General features: G+C 42.5%; 1 protein-coding gene and 1 long non-coding RNA gene across 6 annotated transcripts in view; one reads left to right on the plus strand and one right to left on the minus strand.

Moving 5' to 3' along the window:
* ATXN1 (ataxin 1) overlaps positions 1–5,070 on the minus strand; it is a 269,116-nt gene extending 264,046 nt beyond the window's left edge. For 2 of the 5 annotated variants that reach the window (XM_054017710.1, XM_054017706.1), the window contains exons 1-2: positions 4,482–4,547; positions 3,551–3,609 (exon numbers count right to left, since the gene is read on the minus strand). The gene's annotated coding sequence lies outside the window, so the exon portion shown is untranslated. Of the gene's footprint in view, positions 1–3,550; positions 3,610–3,969; positions 4,045–4,481; positions 4,548–5,046 lie in introns of those variants that run through there. The other 3 variants (XM_054017708.1, XM_054017707.1, XM_054017709.1) reach the window with 2 other exon arrangements.
* A 7,125-nt stretch (positions 5,071–12,195) lies between these two features.
* The window catches only part of LOC128832643 (uncharacterized), a 123,412-nt gene continuing 120,811 nt past the window's right edge, over positions 12,196–14,796 (plus strand). The window contains exon 1 of the long non-coding RNA XR_008444021.1: positions 12,196–12,480. This is a non-coding gene — a long non-coding RNA (uncharacterized LOC128832643). The remainder of the gene's footprint in view (positions 12,481–14,796) is intronic.

A 14,796-nucleotide genomic window follows, 5' to 3' on the forward strand; every position in this document is an offset into this window, starting at 1 on the left:
CTTTGTGTGTGTTTGTTCTCCCTGTCCAAAGATAAATATACTAATTTGTCTCACTCAAAGTTCTGCATAAGGTAAAATTAAATGACCAAGTCAATATTTTCAGTTTTAAAAGCTTAGTGTATTAAATTTCTTAGATACAAAATTCAATGGCATAGAGCACACCATTTCTTGGGTCTGACATACTTTCCTATACCAAGCCTGCTGTACTTCTGTTTGTCATGCTCATTACATTTTGATTTGTTAAAGTAGACCTGGTTATAGCAGTCTCAGCAGAGGACTCCAGCTAAAGCTGTTCTCTGAACTGATTAAGTTGCATGAACTCTACCTGAACAATCTTCCACAATAGTTCATCACTCAAAAACCTGTCTGATCAGCTAACAGCCTCATAGTGGGCTGTCTCATATTCTGAACTACAGTTGAAACCAAGGTACATTTCAAACCACATATGCAATTTTTATATACATTTTTTAAACCAAAATACACCTTGTTACTGCACCTAATCGCAGACCACAGCAAAAGCATTGTACTATATGAATAGCAATACAAAAATAGTGGGTTACTCCTGCTCCCTTTGAAGTTAATGAGCATTTTTGCCATTGAATTTCAGTGGGAGGAGGATCAGGTCCTGAGTTTTGATTCTCTAGATATATTACTAATATAAACTATTTTCATATTTCAAGTAATTAGATGCTTTTCAATTGGCTGCATTTAACGGTCTATTTTAAAAAAAAATTAAGATGAAACAAGGCTATCGGATAGATTACAAAAAGATTTTTTTTTCTTGGAGGCAAAGGAAATTCTGGCTTGTTTTAAAAGATCCTTTAAAATCAGACCATTTTTGTCAAGCTTTTTTATAATGAAATCCAGGGGCAAATTTGTTTTTCACAAGTTCATATAACGCATTTTAAAAAATATTTACTCTGCTTATAATGTGGCTCACAGCATTGCCATTTGTATACGAAGCATGACGCAGTACAAAGGATCGTATAAACGGCAGGAGTCAGTTGGTATGGTTATTTGACTTTCTCCAGTCCCATTTTCCTAATCCCCTCCATACCTAGCCCAAAACCAAAATGACTGATGAATGTTGTACAAAGATGATGATACAACACCCTTATTTTACACACACAAGAGAAAAAGAAAACCAAAAAGAAAAGCCCAAATCAGCCACTGCACTAAAGAGTTGCACTTAGAGTGAGAAACTGTTCATGAACTTCCCCATGAGAAGAAATTCCTCTGCTTGGCAGACAGACAGAAACCTGCAGGCTCAGTTACACTGCAGCTGGGATTGTGAGCTGGCAGGCAGTGCAAGATTTGACCCATAGACAGGCATTACTCCTCTTGTTACCTTCTCCAGTCTCGTACTTCAACATGAGAGCTATTAAAATGCCTGTTTTATTATTATATTTTTTGGATACTATTAGGCTCCAGCAGTTAAGGGCCTGATCCTGAGTGGTGTGGAGTACTGAACCATTGGGAATTGTGGGTACGTGTCACTACTCAGAATCAAGCCATTAAAGCCACAGGTCTAAATTCACCATTGGTGTAACTGGGAGAAACGTGAAGGGAGATGTTAGCCACTTATGCAAGTGGTGAATTCAGCTCCTCCAGCACAGTTCTGAAGTCCTTACTCAGACAAAACTCCCACTCCAGTCAATAGCAGTTTTTGTCTAAGAAAGGTGTAATAAAGACTTCATGGTTACACACAAGACAGATGCTGAGCTCCATTACTTTGAATGTGGCCCACTGGAATTACTCCAGATTTACACGACTACAATAGAGAGCCACATTTGACCCATTTAAAAAATACATATATTATTTCTTAAAAGACTAATGTAATAGTATAGTATTCAAACATGGACATTAGAGAAAAAAATATTCCTCAGTTAAATATATTTTCAAATCGCAGTAAACAACCTGAAGCTCTTTATATTCTTAAAGTGCACTTTTTACATTGGAGAAAAATGCATTACAAACATTGAAGCAAAAGGCCTTCAACTGTATGCTATGATGAAAAAATATCTTTTAAAGTAGTATGAAAACAAATGTGAAAGAGCTTACTATTATCAGAACCAAACTAACCAGTATTGAGTCTGTCACAGATAAAATAGCCTTGGGTTTTTAGTTGGTTTTATAACAGTATATATACACCCTACGTTTTTGCAAGGTGAAAATGCAAATTCAAATATCAAATAAAACACATCCAAGGCCCTGAGCCTACTAAGAATTATGGACATGCTTAACTTAATACACTATCAGTTAAGTAATAATTATAATGTGAATTATCAGAGACTTAAATTATATTAGTCAGAGCATGTAAAGTTAAGCAACATGTATAGATTATGGCAGGTTTGGGGCCTACCATATCAACCCTTTTAATAGTGACATTTTCACAACTTCATACATATGATTTCAGCCTTCAAATGGTTAAACACCCAACAAATCAAAAGCACCAGATTGCAAAAGAAGCTTTCAGATACGCTTGGGAAAGACTTTTAAAAATTAACAAAACATTTGTTGATTCATTAACAATAAACACGGGTGGAACTTGTAGAACAATTTCATTAGCTAACTAAATATATTTGCATACTCTGCACACAGGTAAAATCTGACAGTCCAGTGCTGTAACAGCTCAGAAGTATCTTTCATAAAAGTTCAGTGGTTAGGAAATGTCATAATATGCTTAAATATTCTCCAAGAAGACATAGAAGTGAGCTGTACAGTCTGTCCAACATAAATATTGTACATACGCCACTTGAGGTAGCCCAGTCACAAGACAAACACACCTGAATGGACGATGAATACTGTCTGTTACCATGGCAGCCTGATCTAATTACATGACTGATCAGGGCTAGAGTAAGTGCACTGAAAACCTATAGCACTGACATGTATCTACATGACGAGAGAGAGACAGACAGAGTTGAAGAGAACCTATGAACCTTTGCCTTCTATAAACGATGATGAGATTAAAGCCATCCATTTAAAAGAATTGCTGCCTGAAAAATATTGGGCCATTTTCATGAACAAATTGGAGGGCAATACAATAAAATCATAACTTACTATTAAAAGGTACCTTGCAGCATCTCAAAAATAACTACAGTGGGATATTTTTTTCTGTCACTCTCTATTATCTCTCCCTCATTCATAACCCTTGCTCCACAGAGCTATAAAACTGAACTGTCTTCACCACCCAAACAAACAGAGCTACATTAACATGAAATCTGAATTTTCCCTTAACTGAAGGTTACATCAGAAGCTAAAATGAAAAGACCTTGACTTCCCTAACATGTCAGCAAAGTAACTGGCTATGCCTGAACACATCTGACATGTAAGTAACCAATACTGCATAACATATATAACAATGATAATTAAATATTAAATATAACGTGCATTATGAAATATGCATTTCTTTATAATATGAAACATAAAATGTTTCAAAAACTAAGGTCATCCACATTCACAATTCCTTATTTGTACATAAAGAATATTTGTAAGGAACAACTGTTTACATCATTATGTTTATTTCTGGGACATAATAAGGAATGCTTACAATTTTTGCTAATTGTATCCGGAGTCCAGGATCACAGGGGGAGACGCAGTTTGGAGTCCCTATTGCACAGCATACAGTAAACAAAATAAAAATAGCTTGTCGTTCTTCTTATCCACATAGTACATTATATAACCAGCTTCGGACTTGTTTTCTTTCTATTATTACTCTTCAGTAATTTCCCCCATCTTCAATGGCATGGAAACAGTTCCCAATCCCGTCTTTTTATTATCATCATCATCACTATTACTGAAGGAGCCAATGTTTTCTAACAAATTTTAGGTTAATCTCTAATAGTCTTAGAAATTATTATATTCCTTGATTGGTTTGTATGTACTAAATAAATGATTATTCTGTTACTGTGTTTTATTTAAAAACCAACCCAAACAAGGGGAGGTCAGAGTCAAGAGAGGAATGCATACCTGCAACATAAATTAAAGAGAAGGCAGCAGCCACGGTCACAATCAGAAATGGAGAGAGCAAAATATTGCTATATCCCAGGATAATCACATCAATTCTTTAGCACCAGAGGCTGTTGCTAATCCCCCCTGGAGAAGCTAAATGGTCTCTTTGCTTTTAGCCAGCCTCAGATCTCTCTCCCTGGCAGGGACTGGAGGAGGGTGAAAGCAGGAGAGGCTCTGCAGACAGTGTGAAGGGGGAAAACGGGACACCCAGGCCTCCCCTGACCCCCGGCACTAGCCCTCCTCACTCACTGCTGGAAGTGCCAGCTGGTGTCTCCAGCCGGCCTGGGCCGTGAGTGCAGCGTAGTGGGTCCGCTGCTGAGCGCATTCCCCGTCCCAGCGCCGCCTCTTCCCCCTCCTCCTCGCTTCATTCACCCCTCCGGCAGCCACCCTGACCCAGCCCGTACTACACAAGCCCAGCACGGGCTGGCCCAGCCGGCGGCAAAGCCTCCCCCGCCGCAGCCCGCACAAACCCGGTGTCGTGCAAAACTCCAGCCGCTCTCACTTGCCTCCGCGCCAGCTAATGCACCAGGGGTAGCCACAGCCAGAGCCCGGCAGCAGCAGCAGAGCGAGCGTGAAAACGCCACCCCTCCCCAGCACACACACACACACACACACACACGCGCGCGTCCTCTCTCCTCCCAGTTGGGGGGGGAGGGGGTGACTGAAAGCAACCCAGACACAGGGGCTACGGCTGTCTCCTTGCCTGTACCCCCTCCTTTCTCCTGCCTCCTTCTCCTCCCCGGAAGACATTTCTTGCATGCACAGAGTGCAACGAATTCCAGCCACCCCCCAATGTCCCTCCACCGCCCCCCAGGATCCCAAAGCCATTTTCTGGCCTCCAGCCTTTCCAAGGCTGGGGGGGAGGGGGGGACTGGGCTCCCGGGCTGGGCTGCAGGAAGGCTGAAGCCCCAGTGTGAGGTGGCTCGTCCAGTCCCCCCAGTGTTTCTCCAGCTGGAAAGCGCTGGAGGTTTTCAATCGAAAGGAGGAAAGAAGCCGGGGAAGCAAAAAGCAGAGAAGGAATAAAAAGCCACTTACTGCCAAGTGTCAAGGGAGGTGGGGGCAGAGAGAGAGACTCACACACACTGTCTTGCTAGCTGATCACAGGGCTTGGGGGCGGGGGGGTTATGTTGGTTGCCTTTTTTTTTTTCTCTCTCTCTCTCTCTCTCTCTCTCCTTCCCCCTGCAGTGACACAGGTCCTGGATGTCTCCACCACTGTAGTAGAAATGATGTCTGCGGTACAGCGCTCTCTCCCCCGCTCCTCTCTCTCCAGTATGTAAATGTGTAATAGAAGCCAAATATGGAGCAGTTGGCTGCCTCTGCAACAGCTCAAGGATCCTACTTCATGCAAAAGGGACGGGGGAAGGGAGGAGAGGAGGAGGAGGCGGCACGGCAACACTTTGGCAGGCGGCCAAGAGAGCCACACAGATTATTGCATACGCACCACAGAGCCGGGCCAAGCCAGTCTTAACCCTTTACACGGCTTCTGCCCAGTTACGGGAAGAAGTGTGGGGGGGAGTTGTGGGGGGGTTTGTTGGTGTTTCTTCCCCCACTTCAAAAGGAAACGTTTGCCCTCAAAAGCACAATTAAAATAATACTGATCATCCGCTGTGCTTCTCTTAAGACTGGCATCTTGAGGATCTCAAAGCGCTCTGCAAACAGTAATGAAAGTGACCAAGAGATTCACTTGTTTAATAGAAGAGAGCCCGCCGGGGATGCCTACTGTCCTTTGGAAATGGCGGAGTGCTAATTTAGGGGACTCCTGAAGATCAGCCACTCAGTCTTTCACCATGAGGACTTGAGGGGGTCGTTTTCCTAATTAGTATTATTCTTCCAGGGACAAATCGTCAACTCCTATTGGAGTCGCTTGGCAAAAGGTGCCTACCACCTAAATCAAGTCCCAAATGACCTTTACTCTGATCCCTTATTAAAGAGCAAGAAGGCAAATAGATTTGGACCTTGTATAAACAGATACCTTTGAGTGCTAACCACCTTTCTAGACTCCCTAATACACACTGTACCAATTACACTTAATCTGAGGCTGAACCTCTCCCAACTATTCCCCCAAGTAGAGCAACTTACCTCTCCATGATGCTCCGGCCTCTGCTTGTTGCCCTGTTCTATCCTCCTGAAGAAATGACACAGGCCTCAAGGGCCCCATTACCATAGGTTGGGGGGGGGGGGGAGTAATACACTTAGATGCAAGAGCCAAAAGGATATCTTCTCTGTTGACCCCTAGGCTGGATTCCTAGAGGAAAACACAAGAGAAAGAAACTTCAGTTAATAAGAAAGGAACAGAATAGCAAAATTAAAACTAAAAATGTTATTGAAGACATGAATAAAATGAAGTTCCATACCTCCTAGAGCACCAGGGCCTGTGTGTGTTCGTTGTAATATACACTAAGCCCACAGGCAAGGCAGTGGGGTCCTAAAGGAGCTACTGACTCTGCTTGGGCATCAGCACATATGAGGGCATAGTGTGAGCGCCTCTCTCTTAGCTAACACACTGGCGATTGAACCAAAGGCATGAGCTGATATAGCTTGAGATAAAGCTCTGTAGCTGGGGGTATAAAAACCAGAGGCCTCTCTAGATACAGGCAAGCTAGGCACCTGCCCTTGGTGGCAGATTTGACCTGGTTGCCCCCCGTCATGATGGAGGGGAGACTGGGCCAAGCCTGAGTGGCGCTGTGACCATGTGTGCCAGGTTGCAATGCCACTTGCTCAGATTTGGCCCGGCTGCTCCTCCATCATGATGGAGGGGTGGCTGGGACAAATTTGAGTGATGTGGAAGATGGCACGTTGACATGTTGCTTAGGGTGGTAGACTGCTTTAAACAGCCTTGGATAACAACTCATTTCATCTCTGGATCAGCACAGATGGAGACTAGTAACACACTTACCAGTGGGTTTCAATACCAGAGTTACAACATGCACAAGGCAGCTTCTGATGCAGAACAAAACCATTCGAAGTGGGCAATGGGGCAATCCCAAAATTGACATTATGCACATGCTCCAGGGAGCTGTGCTGGGCATTGTGGGATAGGTGCAATAATCCACAGGCCATGCAATGCTTGTAGGGAGTGAACTGCTTGCATCCAAAATAGGGTGACTAGTGTTGACACTCTGCAGTGCTGCAACTTGTACCCAGTTCCCTCACACCAGGGCAAGTTACAATATGGCAGTTTTCTAGTGTAGACACACCCCATGTGTTGGTGAAGTGTTTCTATAATCTTAGTGGCTACATGCAAAAAAAAAAAAAAAAAATCACGACTCTAAACTGTCAGTTTCTGTGGACGGATCTGCAAGGTAATTCCTTATAAAAAGAAATAGATTGCATAATTATACTATAATAGCTGAAAAGAATATATTGTAAGAGTCAGTGGTTTTGATCAATAGGCAATAGAATAGTGTATACTGTATATAGCATAGCTCTATAAGGCATAAAGATCCTTTATTATTACGATGACTAAACTTTAGTTAAGGTTCCATCATATGTAACCTGATGACATTTTCTGTTTTATGAGTGCTTTGGGGAAAAGAAACAGCAACAGGCCAAGACATTTGGACAGACGTGCAACTCAGCACCTCAAAGTAGTGAATCTGCAACAGCAGCAGCCAAGCAGACATCAACATCATCCTCACCCCGCTAATGCAAGATTCATTGATTGAATCAAAGGGAGGGAGGGAGAGAGTGTGGATTACTGAAAATCAAGTGAAAGCTCTAGTCAGTTCTTAAAGTGGTCTGAAAAAGTGGGGTGGGGTGGGGTGGGGTGGGAGAGGTCTATTATAATCTGGGAGCAGCAGCTTTGGCAAGAACCGTACTTAAAATGCACCCCTCAGTGACCCGACTTGATTAAAACAATATATATTTTTTTTTGGCTGGGTCTGCAACCCCCTTGCAATCTCTCATCCCATACACTCACTTTAAGCACTGCCTCTAGTGACACTTCAACCCCTTCATCTGGGCACAGTCAAGGGCCGGCTCTAGGATTTTTGCCGCCCCAAGCAAAAACAATTTTGGCCGCCCCCGCCCCCCCGCTTTTTTCTTACCCCATCCCGGCCCCGCCTCAACTCCGCCCCTTCCCCAAATCCCCAGCCCTGCCTCCTCCCCCCAGGCTCTCAAGCCTAGGAGGGAGGGAGGGAGGGGGAGATCCCGAGCGGCCACGGCACGCGAAACAGCTGATTCACGCGCCGCTGCTCCCCCTCCCTCCCAGGCTCTCAAACCCGGGAGGGAGGGGGAGATCCCGAGCGGCCGCGGCACGCAAATCAGCTGTTTCGTGCGCCGCAGCCGCTCGGGATCTCCCCCTCCCTCCCGGGTTTGAGAGCCTGGGAGGGAGGGCGAGCAGCGGCGCGCGAGCGGCAGCAACGGAGGTGAGTTAGGGCGGCCGAGGCACATTTTTAGGGGAGGCATGGCCTGCGCCAGAATGCCGCCCCTAAAAATGTGCCGTCCCAAGCACCAGCTTGTTTTGCTGGTGCCTAGAGCCGGCCCTGGGCACAGTTTTGAATACGCTGCATTCCCCCGTTACCTTTTTTATTTCTCTAGTTCAGGATGTTACCTCAGTAGAAAGGAATCTCTCATTCTAATATGTTCACCTTGCCAACAGGTGTGGCACACGCAGAGAAAAAGAAGCCATGTTCATCCTGAAGCAAGCTCAGGGCAACCTTCTTCTTTGCAGCAGATAAACATGAGAGCCCTGTGTATACCTCTATTCTTTGGCTATAGAGTTTGCTGCAGAAACTTTGCTGCAGAATTGTGTTCCAGAACCGAAGCTTTTAAATTTCTCTCTATATTTCTAGTCCTCATGGATTGATGCATAAATTGATGCAGTGTTGTCTTCCTGAGTCTGCAGACAGCCTTAAAGCAGGCTTTGGGAGGTGCCACAAATCCAAACTGCCGGGTGGCAGAAATTCCAACAGTTCCTTACCTAGCTGCTGTTCCTTCATCATCTTCTGACAAATTCTCTGGGGCACTTATAAGCTGTCATCACAAAAACCTTTAGCATACCAAAACTAAAAAATAGGAAGACAGCTTAAAATAAACTGAATTTAATGTTAAAATAAATAAACTACTGCACTGATTGTATTATTAATTCTTATATTTAATGGATTACACAGCTACATTCAAAAAAGCTGCAGCAGAATTTGCAGCTTCCTCAGCAACCAGGAACTTTGCCACAGAGCACAGGTCCAAGTTGCCACGAAGTACAAGAACCCTTAATTAATGCAGAGGAGCTGGGAGGAGGGGACATAATGTGACCTTTTCCAGACAACTGGCACAAAAGGCCCGATTAATCCTTCAGTCTTTATTCAGGCAAAATGCCCTATCTACTTCAACTGGGAGTTTTGATAGAGTAAGAAGTGCAGAACTCAGCCTCAAGAGAGGTGGAGTCATTTGCTTCAGAAAATGAATATTAACAGCTCCAGGATGAAGACTGGGTGGACAACTTTGCTTCTCTGGCACAGTGGAACTTTCTATAGTCAGTGTAGGAAACAGAGCTTTATCTGTGCAGTAGTCAGAGCTTTCTCAGGGACTGGTCAAAGACTGTGGAATGAACTCCCCCAAGAACTAAGGACCATCACAAGCCTCACCAGCCTCCACTGTAAGTGGAAGACACACTTCCCTGAGTCTGCCTCTTTCACATAAACATAGCAGCAAGTGAGTGCATATATATATATGTATGTATATTGTTTTTAAAGATTCCAAAACAAAAACACTCCGTTGCACACACTTCTGCCTCTGGGAAGAGGATGAGAGAAGAAACTTGTAATAGATGTTAGCCACATTATTTAATGTACTACTGAAAGGTGCTCAGATACTGAGGGGATGAGTGCAGTATAAGAACCTATATAGTACAGAATAGGTTACATCTGAACAGACATCAGGTATTTTATTTACCGCTTCTGATATGCTACAGATGATATGACTTCCTTCTGAATTCATTCACGACCAAAGGATATTAATCAATTTGATATACAAGATACATAGTGCCCAGAAAAAAACGTGTGTCAACATGCTGGTTGTAATGTGTCATCCACAGTATATATTTTACACATCTAATAATGACAAATGGGAGAATGAGAGGCATAAAATGACTGGATTTTTTTAAATATAGTTTTTAAAATTCAAACATGCACAAGTTATTTCAGCTCCTTCCAGAGAAGTAGACCAGTGATTATTCTTCACACTCAGCACATCTTTAAGTTTAAAATAATTGATTATTAGAATCTAAATTTTAGGTCTGTCATAAAATGACGTTGTTAGTCTCATTACAGCCTCTAGTGGACAGTAGTAATCCACTTCACAGAGCTGTCACACACTTTTGCTTCAGATGACAGGCATGATCAAAGGAAAGGTTAGTATGAGAGAGCATAAACACACAATCATTCTCACCCTATGGCAAAAACGGAGTTCTGAATAAGAGCAAAGGTTTCTTGGCATTGGTCTGTACAGGGTCTTGGGTTTGTGCAACCTTTAGGTATTATTACTGGTTTGTGAATAAACCGAGAACTTCTGCTATTCATTTCAATTTCAGACAGCTTTCATAAAAAAACCTAAATTCATCTCAAATATTTTTATAACAGAAAATATTGGTTGCCATGTTTTTGGCTTAAGTAAGATGTTTTTATTCCAACTCATAATATGCTGACTGTCCAATCCACCTCCTGTCTATTTTTATCCCTCTTGCATTCAGATAATTTTTGCTAAAGCAATTTTATTATTATTGCACAGACATATGCAGTTGATTTAAGTTATTTTAGCAGCTTTAACAAATCGTAATTTAGATTAGAGCTGGCAAATTAATTTTCCCTCAAGGAAGCTAAATATGTAGCTCACCTAAACAATCAAATATTTAAAATATGTTCCTTTACTTTACTTGGAGCATCATAAAATATGACTAAAATATTTATTTTATTGAGCATTAGCATAAAACCTAAACGTATTTCCTATCGCAACTCAAATACTGATGATTTTCTCTCCAGAGAACTAAATGCCATTGTTTTCAGATGGCAAAATATTAAATTGCAAGTCACAGAGAACTGACACTGGCAAAAGCATCTCAAATTAACATTGAATTGCGAGCATAGCATTCATAAATCAGTAAGCAAATGTGTAGTACTACAATATTATTCAAAGACAGAAGTATGGTGTAAATCCTGAAGTCCTTCACAGGCAAGACGCAGTGAAGCCCAAAGCAAGGAAATTCAGAGTTAAGGCTGTCATTCTTTACCTGACCCAATGCGCCTAGGTATTGCGGAGGTCTCTGAACAAAAAGTCATTCTACATGTGTGTGATGGAATATTTAGGTACAAGAATGTTTCATTCTTATTTCTCTCTGTTTTAAAGGAAGCTATCGTTTCCCTCCCTCTCTCACTCACTAGCTTCATTGGGCCTAAACTGAAGTTAGCAAACTTCAAACTGGAAATATGGTTTCTTTTTTTTTTTTAAACACGGAAGATAATTAACCACTGGAACAATTTGCCATAGGAAATCAGTAAATTATCCATCCCTGGAAGTTTTTAAATCTAGACTGGATGTTTCTCTAAAGAATAATTCAGTCAAGTCTTTGGAACTGATGCAGGAATTGCTGGGTGGTGTTCTATGGTTTGTGTTATGCAGCAGGTCACACTAGATGAGCACATTGGGCCCTTCTGACCTTAAAATCTATGACAATCTATGAAAAGTGATGAGTGCCTCCTCAGAGGTGGTGTGTGTCATCAGCTCCTATTAAAGGCCATGGAGATGTAGAGTCTTCCAAAGCCAGGATACCACTTCAAATCCAGCCCAGGGTCCTGACTCAGCAAGGTGCTGAGCATGTTCAACTCCCTCTGAAGTCAGTGGGAGTGAGGGTCAATTGAGGATACTCAGTGTCTCTCAGGAGGCACTGAGCACTTTGCAGGATCAGTCCCCTAGTGAGCTGTAACTAGACACTATGTTCTACGTGAGGCGAATTGATGATCTCAGTCCAGTTCCTAGTGGAAAGGTATCCATGTAACATAACTGACACCGTTAGACAAAGTGGGTGAGGTAATATCTTTTATTGGACCAACTTCTGTCAGAGAGAGAGACAAGCTTTCAAGCAACACAGAGCTCTTCCTCAGATATTACTTCACCCACCTTGTCTGTCTAATATCCTGGGACCAACATAGCTACAGCAACACTCCATACAACTGACACTGTTGGCAGTCTCAGCACTAAAAGGTCAAGGAACTAATGGAAATTAAACTACCTTCTTATCCCTTGAAGTAGACCCTCTGTAATGGGGTTAAAGCACATTGGGAAGACAGAGTGGTGAAGTTTGCTGTACCCGTTCTGTGGAAATTATTATTTTAGTTTCCAGGACTGTCAAGCCAGCATGTTAGCAAGGATTAATAGTCACTTAAATTTACACAAGGGACTTTTGAAGACTGCAGGGTACTGATCATCCCTTGGAAAGTGCTGGGGACAGTCAGCTCCCACTGATTTCAGCTAGAGGTAAGGGCTCTCAGGTCCTTCTCCTGAGACATGTAGCACCTTCTCATCAAATCATACCATGCAAAGAGAAGTTTTTATCTGCGAATTCTCTTGCCTGTTTTTCTATTGGTTACTAGTGAGCTGGTCTGCTCTAAACAGATTAGATTAGCAGCTAGCTATCTGATATTTAGGATTGGGAAATAACACAAAATTTTTTAACATATTTTATTGGTGTGCAGTACACTAAAGTCAGTTACAGTCTGCCTAGTAAATGCTGTACATGTTTTGATAAGCATATTGATTTTGGGAGGAAAAGGTACAGTTCACCTGTCTGAGCAGATCTAGTACTTTGAAAGTGTGGATTTTTGCCACAATAGACCGTAATGGTTCCAACAGAGCAGTTCTGGTCTGTTGAACAAATCCTTCTGACTTCATGGATCATTGACCTAAGAGACCTTCAGAGTTATGCTCCACTGTGTCAAGCCAACTGCCATGTATGTACATTTTGTCCATATACTAGAAATCCTGATGATATTTTTTGTTGAGAAACATTTCAACATATGCACAAACACCAATTTCTAAACCTCACTATATACACTTATAATTTTATTTTTTTTAAATAATCATGGGCCCATGCTGTGAAGTTCACATCCAAATCCAGAATTAAAGTTTACCAAATTCAATCAGAACATGGAGATCTGGGCTTTTGCCTTGGACTCATTGGGGGGGGGGGTGTCCACACCAGTTGTAGTCCAGGCCCATTTCTATTTTGTACCTATCTTTTTGTCAGATTGTCAAACAGAACAAGCAATATGTAGCATGCTGACAACCAGAAAGGTCAGAACTATAGGAATCATTTATACAGATAAGAATATGCCATTTTTATTCCCAACAGGTATAATATACCATAAATCTGCTGCCACCAGACCCATAGGAGTAGCCAGTATGCGGGCTACAGAAACAAAAACTTAAATCAGGGCTGAAACTTCACAAATATAAACGTGGGGTGAACGTGTCACCTTACCCCTTTAAGTTTGGTTCTCAGCCAGGGTCGAATTTCTCATGTAACACCAGGATCACAACCCTGACAGTAGCACACCTTGTGGAAGAGAGAACCCTTTAGTTTAGACTCTTTGATGAAGAATCCTGAGTGTGGTAGACTCCAGCCACCCCGATGTCATTCCCTCCCCTTAGAGGTCGCAGATTTTTTCACTTCTTTTGTGTGGTCTGAGTGAAGTTGCCAAACAATTTAAAACAGCCTGGTTTATAGTAAAACAAGATGTACCAAGAAAAGAGACAGAAAGTCATATTAAAACAATAGAAATTATATGTAAAACAGACCCAGTCTGAAGTTCTGTAAAAGCTTAAGAGTTTGTCTACTCATAAAAGTTATTCGGAACTAAGGCAGGGTGTGAATTTAAAGCGGCCTAGTTATTCTAGAGTAACTATGTGTAGAGAAGCTCTAAACTAGTTTTGAACTAATCTGAATCACTATACTGGAAAAGGCAACATCTCCTGTAACTCTGCCAGATGCTATGGGTCTATTCCAGGAGTGGGTGGGTGAGGTTCTGTGGCTTGCAATGTGCAGGAGGTCAGACTAGATGATCATGATGGCCCCTTCTAACCTTAAAGTCTATGAGAGTGCCCATCATTTTTCAGCTTCCCCTGTTCTCTCTCTCTCCTTTAGTAGACCAGCATGTCAGAGACCCAATCTCTGGTCTGAAGGCAGGCATCATTCCCTTCCCGTATCAGGTGTCTTGTGTCTCCTTCCTCCACCCACCCTTGTCTTGCTGGAGTTCCCCAGTTATATCTTTCAGGTTACTTTGAACTTACTGCTCCCATATTTATCCGCATAGGATATTTATTTTATTCATTGACCCATTTGGATTTAAAATAATAAAAATATACCTATCCAAGGCTCCAGGCATTCTAGCATTTAATTAATAATACAGTACAATCTCAGCAGTGTTAAAGCAATCATTTCAACAAGAACTCAGCCAGGCACCTATAGAAACACCATCATCATCATCATGAGACGCATACTCTCCACCCTCTCTAAAATTCTCTCAAGCAGGTGTCTTTTGCAGCAGGTCCAGAAGATCAGCAAATTCGGGCTATTTCAGACCAAGGGAAGGAGCAAGTCCCAGGGTGAGTGGAGTTTTCACAGAGAGGATCCTGCTAGTGGCTCCTGCCCTTTTATAGCCAGGGGGCTCCGGCTTGAGTGCCCCTTCTGATCACAGCTGTGGCAGTGTGGCCCAGGGAGAGAGGCAGTCCCTCAGCGTCTATAACAATCTCTCATGTAATGTCCATTGTATATTCCCTAAATCCATCTGGGAT

The sequence above is a fragment of the Malaclemys terrapin genome, chromosome 2 (genome assembly GCF_027887155.1).
Source record: "Malaclemys terrapin pileata isolate rMalTer1 chromosome 2, rMalTer1.hap1, whole genome shotgun sequence".
In the NCBI taxonomy this organism is placed as follows: Eukaryota; Metazoa; Chordata; order Testudines; family Emydidae; genus Malaclemys; species Malaclemys terrapin.